Source organism: Cantharellus anzutake (assembly GCF_015039405.1).
Source record: "Cantharellus anzutake strain C23 chromosome Unknown EI90scaffold_17, whole genome shotgun sequence".
Lineage (NCBI taxonomy): Eukaryota > Fungi > Basidiomycota > Agaricomycetes > Cantharellales > Hydnaceae > Cantharellus > Cantharellus anzutake.
The window spans coordinates 402,039-412,693 of NW_024066967.1; positions in this window are offsets into that span (position 1 = coordinate 402,039).

The window sequence follows — 10,655 nt, forward strand, 5'->3', positions numbered from 1 at the left end:
TTGCATGAAAGATATCACCTGTTAGAACCGGGCAGATTCGGACGACTCCGGAATGGAATCGGAGACTTAGCATGGAAGGACCTCGGCCTCAGCGACTCAGGCAGAGCACTGTGCCATTGCTGGTTGTCCTAGGGGTCCCTAATTTCGGATCTAGCAGAGGGAAAGTCTCTTGGGGGAATTCATGTCGATTTCGGACTGAGGTTACAAGTTACTATGTACATTGTATATAAGGAGGGGTCCGGAATCAAAAGGAGCGAGGGTAGGACGAAAGGAGACAAAGGGAGATGGAAAGAGGAACAACACTGTATTAGACGAAATGTCGGACTAGCGAGTTTATCGCTCAGTCCCGTTGTACGTGAACTGGAATAGATTAAAAAGTAATCACCTAGCAAGTTTATCGCTGGTGGACTAATGTTTAATACATGATTTAAAACATGATATAACCAACATACCTCAGTCCCTGAACTGAGGGAAGGTTGGGTTGTCCAAAAATTGGGGTTTTATAGTCAGGCGCTATGAATGCGCACTGACTTTGGCACGGATGCCACCAAGAAAGGCAATAGGTGTAAATCTAAACGCCACACGACTCAACATCACCAAACGTGAGTTGGTCATAGCGAACACCATAATACCAAGAATTCTAACACACCGAGGGTCAAGGGTTTGACTCAATGGTGTTTCTCAAAGGAGGAATGAAGGGCCAAGGCCCAAGGAGGAAGGAAGGAGGTTGGGAGTGGGGAATGGCTAGCTGACTGAATAGAAAGGAAGCAGCAGCCCAAATAGGAATGAGGGAGAATAGCGGAATTGAATAGGACAATGCAATAGTTGCAAGGTCCAAGGTAAGTCCGGAAAGTCCGAACTCGGAAGTTAAACTCCGGAATATTGGCAAACATAATTAAATGGAATGAGCTAACCAATACAATGGGTATAAGCGGAGGTGGGGTCAAAGTCCGAGGTCAGAGCTAAGACCGGAGGTTCCGGAGACGGAGACGCGAATGGGATTCCGGAGCGGAGGTCCGGAGTCAGGAGCTTAGGTTTTGCATACTCGTCTGGAAGGTGTCGAGGTTGGGGTCGGACCCGGAATGTTCCGGAGTCGGACCGAAGGTGGTGTCTGAGCCGGAGGTGGGGTAACCTCTTGGGAGTCGGCAAGGAGAAGGTGACGGAAGGGAAGTAGGACTCCGGAAGTCGGGTTCGGAGTTCCGGGAGCCCGGAGCGGAGGTCGGGATTGTATGGATATGACAACCACCCTGTACAGTACTGCAAAATATCAAGCTGCCAAAAAATGATATGAATTTTTTATGTCCCACATACATGCAGCCAATCTAGTGAATCCACATTTGTACACTGTCCACAAACTAAAATTTGATGTGCTTGGCACTCACATTCACATAGGCAGAATCTGCCAACCCAGTTTACCATCCCCAACTAAAAGGCACGGGGTCGAAAGCCAGAGCAGTTTTGTCACGACCCGGCGTTCCCTGGAGTCAGACGACCTCCTCCCTGACCTTCTCCCACGCCTGAACACTCCCCACACACTCTGCTCACCACCGATCGCTGTCTAACCACTCCCCACCACTTCTCCACGACCCTGTCAGGGCACACCCACCTGACCCCACGCCGCGCCCCGCGCCGTACTGTTCTACTCCATGACCCCCGCTATCAGCCCTGTCCCCCTTCCTCACTTTTCCCCTTTTCTCTCTATTTCTATTCTACAGTCGATTTCCCTTTTCTCCATGTACCACTACATACCTAACCCCATTTCCCTGATCGCCGCACACACCGCGCATACTCCTGCCTACTGAACGGCCGCCTCTGGGATCTCCTGCGGAGACACCCAGGGAGGTGCGGCTGTGTGCGGAGATGACATGGCCTCCTCCATGTGTGTTACGGATACGGAGTCTCCAACGACCATATCCGTCACATGGTCAAAGACTTCCCCTCTTTATCGCTCCTCCCCTCTTTCTCCTTTCCGTCCTCTATCCCGCTACCCTATCCTCCTTACCCGTTCTACCCCTTTCCCCCCCTCGTGCAAAGCTTTCCCCATTGGGGTTTTGGTGCTGGCCGAGGTTGTTTGTGTTTCACGGGATTTCCCGCGACCTTACCATTTGTAGATAGTCATGCGTCATGTACGGAAACCGCCGAAGGCGGTTCCCGCTAACTAACAACTGCTCTACAACTGTCTCGTGTACCATCTTCTGTAACAACCCTCCCTGTGACTCAACTGAACCTGTGTGACTGTACAACTCTCAATATGTCTTATAAGTCTGGTTATATCAAGTCCTCTAACGGCCCTCGCCGCGAGAACTCGAAGTCGAGAGTTGAAGACTCTCAACATGTGTATCGTCCTATTGAACCTGTACCCTATGGGTCTTCATCACTCCGCTCTCCCCCCAGTACTCAACATACGACGTCCCATCACGATCATGGTGATCGTGAACACTATGAGGCCCACTTACCCGCGATGCCGGCACGTTCGCTACGCGAACGCCAAGTAGCCGTCCATCCACCGTCTGTTTCTTCCTTTGCCAGTCATCATATGTCCCCGCCAACGGTACGTTCCCTTTGGGAACGCCAAGTCACCGAAGGCCCTAATAGTCAGCCCTCATTGCACGCCTACGATATCAACCCGCTACTGGTACGTTCGCACTGCGAACGCCAAGTACCCGATGGCAACTATGCGAAGCTCTCACCCATCTCACCAGTCACGACCTCGCACATGGTACGCTCCATTGAGGAGCACCAAGTATCCGTGGCTGACCCATCTGTCCTGATATCTCCGACTATCTATCATCAATCCCTTAATAGCTCACTACATCACCCATCGCGATCGATGGGAATTCGATCGTCCACTCCCAGGTCAGACTGGGATCACTCATCGATTACACTTCCAGTTATGGTACAAACTAGACATGACTCTCGTCTTCCCACTATAAGAACGGATCGAGGAATGGGGAATTTCCCCATCATCCCCGGTGCGAGAAACTCGCACCATGCCACCCAAGACGGTGTCCCTGTTGGGAGACGAACCAGTCACCCCGGCCCAAATGACGCACGAATTGTATCCTCCTTCCCGCCCCACGAGGATTAGTCAGTCAGATTGTAGATCCAATTCAAGAGATACCTCGCCAGTAGGCGAAGACGTGCATTCCTCGCCTGGCGCATTCCTACGACAACAAGCTCTCAGGCAAGTCATCGAAGCTCTTGGAGAGTTTGAAGGTGGAATTTTTGAGGATTCGAATAACTACATGAAACGTATACGAAATTGGCGTCGTCTCGCTCCCGCTGATCTCGAGAAAGAGTCTGTTGGAGCCGGTCTCGAAGGAGAGCCTTTGAGATATCGACTAGGGACCGTCTGGCGGGTCGAGCTAACCGACCTGCTCATGAAAATTACCGAGTTCACCCAGCTAGCCACCAAGGCCAACTTAGCCGCAGGTGATTTCATAGTGGATCCCCGAGGCGACCTAGCCCTGATATTCACTATAAGAGGATGGTCGTCGCCAAAGGAGTTCAGTATTGCATGGAACTTCCTAGACCAGCGTTTCAATTCCTTCGAAAAACATTTCGATGCCATCAAGAAAGCTGCTCGTCCTTCACAGGAATTTGACGAGTCGCGCATGAGTGGACTCAGGTTGGCGAATGTCTCGCCCGCCAAGTTTACGGATCCTGGGCAAGTCGAGGAGGCGTGGTCGACCGAAATGCGACCCACACGTCAACCTGAAGCCCTCCCATCGGGATGGACTACTTTTGAAGATCTCATATCTCCCACGGAAGAGACCACCTTCGTTCGTAAACGCACCCTACCGTCCAGGGCCTTCCCGGTGCCTAGACCAAGCATTAATGTCGCTGCAGGGATGTTACTCAGAGACGAACCCTCGATGCCATTCGTCACAGTTCGTTGAGAGACCAACACTTTCGAGAACCCCAAAGAGAACGTGGGTTACACGGAATTTGTGAAAGGTCTGAGGGTTGGAAGGAAGACAGAGTTGGGACCTATCGAGGAGAGACTTGATCCCGACAACCGTGGACCCGAACCCCCTCGTGTCCCTCACCATCCGGCGAATGAAGGACCCATTGGATCCAGAGATCCAGGTCATGATCCGAGACAACCGCCTCCCGACCCCTGGCAGCCGCCACCACGAGATGCGGGTCCACCACCCCCATCAGGACCACCCCCTCTGCCCGGTGGGGCTCCCTACCCGGGGCACATTCCACCCGTCAGATACGCTGGGGCACCGCCCCCTCCCCTGCCTCCCGGACCTGGAGCGTTGGCAGCGCCTCAGCAGAATCCTGGATACAGACCTCCTCCTCTCGACCGCACGCAACCTTACGTGGATCGCAAATATACTGTGTCAGACTTCCCGGAGTTCGATGGTTCGATCGACAGCTATATAACGTGGTGCAGCATATGTCGGAACCTGGCCAGGCACTCGCCTGCTTTCGCCCAACAAATGACCCGCGTACTTCCTGATCGTTTCAAAGGCGCTATGGCAGACTGGTGGTCAACTGTACCGGTCGCCGACAAGTTGTATTTTACCACCAATTGGGAAGATCTACACGGATATGTGCTACATTTCTTCTTAACACCCGCCTTCCTCGACAAGATTCGAGATCGATTCCACGCTTGTAGGTACTGTAAGGGTGAAAGGTACTCTAAGGAGTCCCCACACGACTTCGCGACACGCAAACTACGACTCTTACGCATCCTATATCCACTCGCCGATGTTCCCGGACCCGAGGTCTTGAGGGGCGAGGCCCAAAGACTTCTAGAAGACATCCCGAAAGGATGGTGGGCCCATCTCAACATCGATCAGGTCGACACAGCCGAAGAACTCTTACGGTTGACTAAACTTAAGCATGACGAATTAGTAGCTAGTGACGAGTTCAGTATCGACGCTTTAGCAAACCGAGTCGCCCGCATCAATTTGGAGAGGAATAAACGTGGAGGAGACCGTGTCGAGACCAGAAGCGTCGCCGTCGCGTCTGGAAGCCAGACCTACCCTACGAGCGACTTCAAGTCGCGGAAGAAACCGCCCAGACCGTGTCGGCACTGTGGAAGTGCGAACCATTGGGACAACGACTGTCCCCCTAGGAAGGCTGATCGAGCCAGGAACGACCGTAAGGAACGTGACAACTCGTCCAAGTTGGAAAGTACCTACCGACGTGCTTATGCTGCCTTAGTGGGAGGTCAGGAAGCAGAATTCGCAGTGGCCTACACAGAGTTTTGTACCCTGTCCGATTCCGAATCGTCGGACATACCTGACATAGATAATGCCGAAGATACTTCCTTTTCTTACATTGCGGCCTGTACGTGGAAGGAGATCCTGCCTGACGAGAGACTCATTGGGGCCACCCTGGTCCCGGGTGAGATATATGAAGCCCATAAGATATTCGAGCGGCCCCCAGGCCAGCAGTCCTTAGGATCTGATGCTTGTCGAGTCCGTTGTCGTGTCAATGCAATAGACGGGATCGAGATAGAAGCGTTGGCCGACTCCGGGGCAGCATGCACGCTAATTTCGGCTGACCTGTACGACCGTATTAAAGGAGAAGGCACCCGCATTAAGCAAGGATTGAAATTGAATTTGGTTCAGCTAACAGGGAAGGCTAAATGCCAAGGCTACACGACGATTGACTTATACCTGCCCTCACAATGAGGTCACGTCCTGCTAAGGAGTGTAGAAGCTTACGTACTCAAAGGGATGACCATCCCTCTGTTGATAGCCGAAGACGTGCAGACAGCGTTCCAGCTGCATACCATGCGTCCAGCTGAACGAGAATTCTGGCAAGTGGCAGACTCAGACCACCAGGTTCCCCTTAAGAGCCAGATTCATCACGCGCCCATCTATCCAGTTATAGCCGGTCCTTCTCATTCTCGTGAACCTAAACGAGTGAACATCTCGGGTACAGGTCGACTAAAAATCACGGAGGATGTGACCTTAGAACCGTACACAGTCCGCCTGGTTGGGGTCACTGGTAACTTCGACCACAACTCGGGAGTACACCTCGTCGAAGGACGGAGGACGGGATGGAAGCAGGGTGACTGTCTGCCACCTCCGACCACGCTCGTAAACACCGCCCATCCCTTTAGGCTACCCTTGACCAATCCAAACCCATACCCGATCAAAGTCCAGAGCGGGACAACGATAGCATCCATGTCCAATCCCAACGAGGATCTAGATGGTGCCGAACAACTAAGCGAGCCTCAGATCTGTGAGTTCCAGAGTAAAGGACTATTAATACAGGCTGTCGCAGCGGAAGCCAATGTCCTGGGACAACCTGAGGAAGCCCATGATATCGACGGAGCTTTAGTCGGACCAAAGACAGCGGAGACGATACCTGGAGACGAGGTCCTCCCTGAAACCTTAGTGGATGTGGTAGACGTAAACCCAGAGTTATCGCCCAAAGAAAAGAAGCAGCTCCGAGCCTTGGTGCAGAAGCACGAGAGGGCCTTCGCTACGGCTGGGAACCTGGGACGATATGATGCCCGCGTGCATATATCATTAAAAGAAGGCGCGAAACCCATCTCGCTTCCGCCCTACCATGCCTCCCCTCTGAAAAGAGAGATCATCGATAAACAGTTAGACGCCTGGTTAGAGATGGGAGTGATCGAGCCGTCCCAGAGTCCCTGGGGCGCCCCGGTTATAATCGTCAGCCAAAGAGGGAAGAATAGGCTCTGCGTGGATTGGCGAAAACTGAATGAGGTCACTATCCTGGACGAGTTCCCCATTCCAAGACAAACGGATATTCTACAGGCCCTTTCCGGCTCCCAATACATGTCAACCTTCGACGCGCTATCAGGGTTTACGCAATTGGAGTTCGATCAAGAATCGAGAGACAAGACGGCCTTTCGTACCCATCGCGGATTGTTTCAATTTACGAGGATGCCCTTCAGGTGGCGAAACGGCCCACCCGTGTTCCAGAGAGTCATGCAGGAAGTCCTAGCTCCTTTCCTGTGGCAATTTGCCCTAGTGTACATCGACGACATCGTAGTATACTCCACGTCTTTCGCCCAACACTTGACACATATAGATCGAGTTCTTGATGCTATAAAGAGGGCTAACCTTACACTTTCGCCGCCCAAGTGTCATTTAGGATACCAGAGCTTGTTGCTACTGGGTCAAAAGGTATCCGCCTGGGACTCTCCACTCACAGGGAAAAGGTGCAAGCCTTACTGGAGATCGAAGAACCCCAAAACAGGAAGGCGCTGCGCACCTTCCTTGGGATAGCGGTTTACTTCCCCTCGTTCATACCTCAATATTCACTCATTGCCAGACCCCTCTTCGACTTATTGAAAGATGGGGCTCCCTGGATCTGGCACGAGCCATGCAAACAAGCCTTCTCATTGTTGAAATATGCCCTAGCCACGGCTCTGGTCAGGGGACACCCCATGAAAGGGTTGGGTTATAGGCTCTATACCGACGCGTCTGATGTAGCTTTGGCGGGTACGTTACAGCAGATACAGCCGATGACTATTAAGGACCTCAAGGGGACGCGCGCCTACGAGAAGTTGAAACTCACATATGATCAGCAGAAGCAGATCCCTGAGTTGGTAAAGAAGTTGAACGCTGGACGAGACGATCGCCCCCCATCTGCACAGTGGGCGTCCGCTTTCGAAGATTCTACTGTCCAGGTGGAAAGGGTTATCGCCTATTGGAGTCGAACGTGCAAGGGTCCGAGACCCGATACTCGGCAACAGAGAGAGAAGCCCTAGCAGCTAAGGAATCGTTAGTCAGGTTCACGCCGTTCATCGAGGGCGAGGACCTACTCCTAATCACGGACCACGCAGCACTACAATGGGCGAGGACCTTCGAAAACTACAATCGTCGCCTAGCGGCATGGGGTCTAGTCTTCGCAGCATTCCCGAAGATGACCATAGTCCACCGTCCGGGACTTGCACACTCTAATGTAGACCCTTTATCTCGCTTGGCCCGGACCCCGGAAACGATATCCCCGAACGTGGAAAAGCTACTCAGTCTAGAAACCAGCCTGGCTCAGGAGGACCTTATCCAAAGTTGGAGCACGTATCTGCGCAAGGACCCAGCGAAAGGAGCCTTTGTGGTTACCAGGGCACGGTCTCGCGCCGTAGACAAGTTAGACCTATCGCGTAGCATGGACATGTGGACGAAAATCAAGTGGAAATGGGCACGACAAGTTTATGGTTGGGTTTAGCCCCGAGAACAGCCGAGGAATTCCGTCTGGCCTACCACACGGACGAAGAATTCGGGGACATATACCGCAAAACTCTTGACAGTGTAACGGGTCTATCGCCTAGACTCGAGACAGAGAGAAGGGGGAGGGTGGTAGTGTGCGCGGGTGTGGTTCGTTGGGCCGGGTTTTGGTCCGTGGGTGCTACTGAGTCTGCAAAAACCTCAAACAAACACTCACCTACGTCTCTCTTGGACGTCAAGGCTGAGTAGTATGATGAGAGGGGTCTTAGATGTTATCAACTAGCTCAATGGGGGCATTAGGGTCGTGGATGGCGTCTTTGCCACTTGGATGCAACTTCTGCTTGTCCCTTCACGGGTCTATTCAATACTAACTTGTTATGTACAAGCTGTTATCTAGTTTATATATGTTGGAAATGGAATGAATGGACTGGGGGAATGTAAACGGGCCGTTAGGCAACCGTAAATGATGAATATCCAATTGGGAACAAAGAAACAATAAAAGAAATATGAATGAATGGGGAAAATGTGACAACGGGTCCGAAATGGGAATTGTGAAAATTAACTCCGCAACAGTTCGCCACAGCGCCCGCCTATCCTCCCGTCAGCAACCTCCTCGTCTCCAGCTTTCCAACGAGCCCTTATTCGTCCCAATTGGTGCAGTGGTTCTTGAGATGTGGAGAGGGGGTGAAATTGGCGGCGTGGTTGGGCGTGGGAATTTTGCTTGGGGTTGTCGGGAATGATGGGGAAAATAAGGAAAAATAAGGAATGAGTGTATGGAGTGTTGGATAGTGATAGAATGAGCATCGGAGTGTCAGCAGGTATGGTGTGTGGCCACGCGGACGGGTGTCCCCACACGCGGTAGCAGGAGGTGCCTACCAAGTGTCGGAGGAAGGGTTGCTACTTTGGGACGACCCGCAAACCAACCGACGCCTATGTGTCCCGAGAAGTCTGAGGACCACGATCCTCAAGGAAATTCATGACACCCCTCACGAGGCCGCCCACGCGGGTATAGAAAGAACGCTCAAGCGCCTGAAATCTAAGTGTTATTGGAAGGACCTGGGAAAGGATGCTCGACAGTATGTGGAAACTTGCGATGTCTGTCAGAAGATCAAGCATGACAGAGGTAAAACACCGGGTCTGCTGAAACCCTTGCCTGTCCCAGAATTGCCTTACCACACGATAACCTTGGATTTCGTGACTGGATTACCCCCTCCTAAAGGAGCCACGCAGCCAGACACCATCTTAGTAGTGGTAGACAAGTTCACAAAATATGGGCATTTTATCCCATGCTCTTCCACCACAGACGCGACGGGCGCTGCAGACTTATTATGGCGCCATGTGATTAAACATGTGGGGTTGCCCGCAGTGATAGTCAGCGACCAGGATCCTCGTTTTCTTTCGACGTTCTGGTCTTCCTTAGCGCATCACTTCAACACTAAGCTGGCGATGTCTTCAGCTGCACACCGCAAACGGACGGACAGATGGAAATAATGAACCAGCAATTAGAAGTCATGTTACGAGCTTATGTCAATAAGGACAGGGACAACTGGCATGAATTCTTGGACGTTCTGATGCTAGCGTACAATAATAGTCCTCACACTACTACGGGAGAAGCTCCTGCTATGCTACTGATGGGTTTCCGGCCCCGTCTGCCCAGTTCATTCCTAGTTCCTGAGGAGTCCCTCAACGTCGAAGCGGAGGAAAGAGTGGACGCGCTGAACGTATGCAGAAGATGGGCACGAGAAGCGATCCATCTGGCACAATTGCGTCAAGTTAGGGCGCACAATGCCAAACACAGGAGAGTAACATACGAAGTGGGAGATTTGGTACTGATCGATCCCCATAAACTCAACCTCCTGGAAGTAAAGGGTACAGGAAGGAAGCTAATGCAGAGACGCATTGGACCATTCGAGGTGACGGAGGTGATAAACGAGAACGCCTACCGATTAAAACTTCCCGACTCCTACCCTATGCATAACGTGGTGAATGTAGCGCACCTGAGGCCTTATCGTTCACCCGGTGACGTCTCAAGACCGCTACTGTCCAACCCCAGGGACGATATGAAAGCCTCGGAAGAGTTTGAGGTAGAAGAGGTGGTGGGGCACAGGAAGCGGAAAGGGAAACTCCTGTACAGAGTGAGGTGGAAAGGATATGGGGCACAAGAAGACACCTGGGCAACCGAAAGAGACCTCCGAAACGCCCCCGAGATCCTCGGAAGGTATAGATCGAAGGCAGGCCTGAGCAGACGTGAATAAGCGCCCACTTCCCGATCGGGTATTCACACGAAGTCGATTAACGGCACGTGATTAGAATACACTTCGATCACCTTCCATCTCCATCGTTTTCCCTCTCGCGATCCCATCAACGAACCTAACTGACGATGTCTCTCGGACTGGCAAGTATGAGCTGCAGGCCCACCCCACGTAACTCTGTTGCGATCACGGACGATCACAGACGGGACTGCCCAGGTCTCGAAGCAGCCGAAGTATC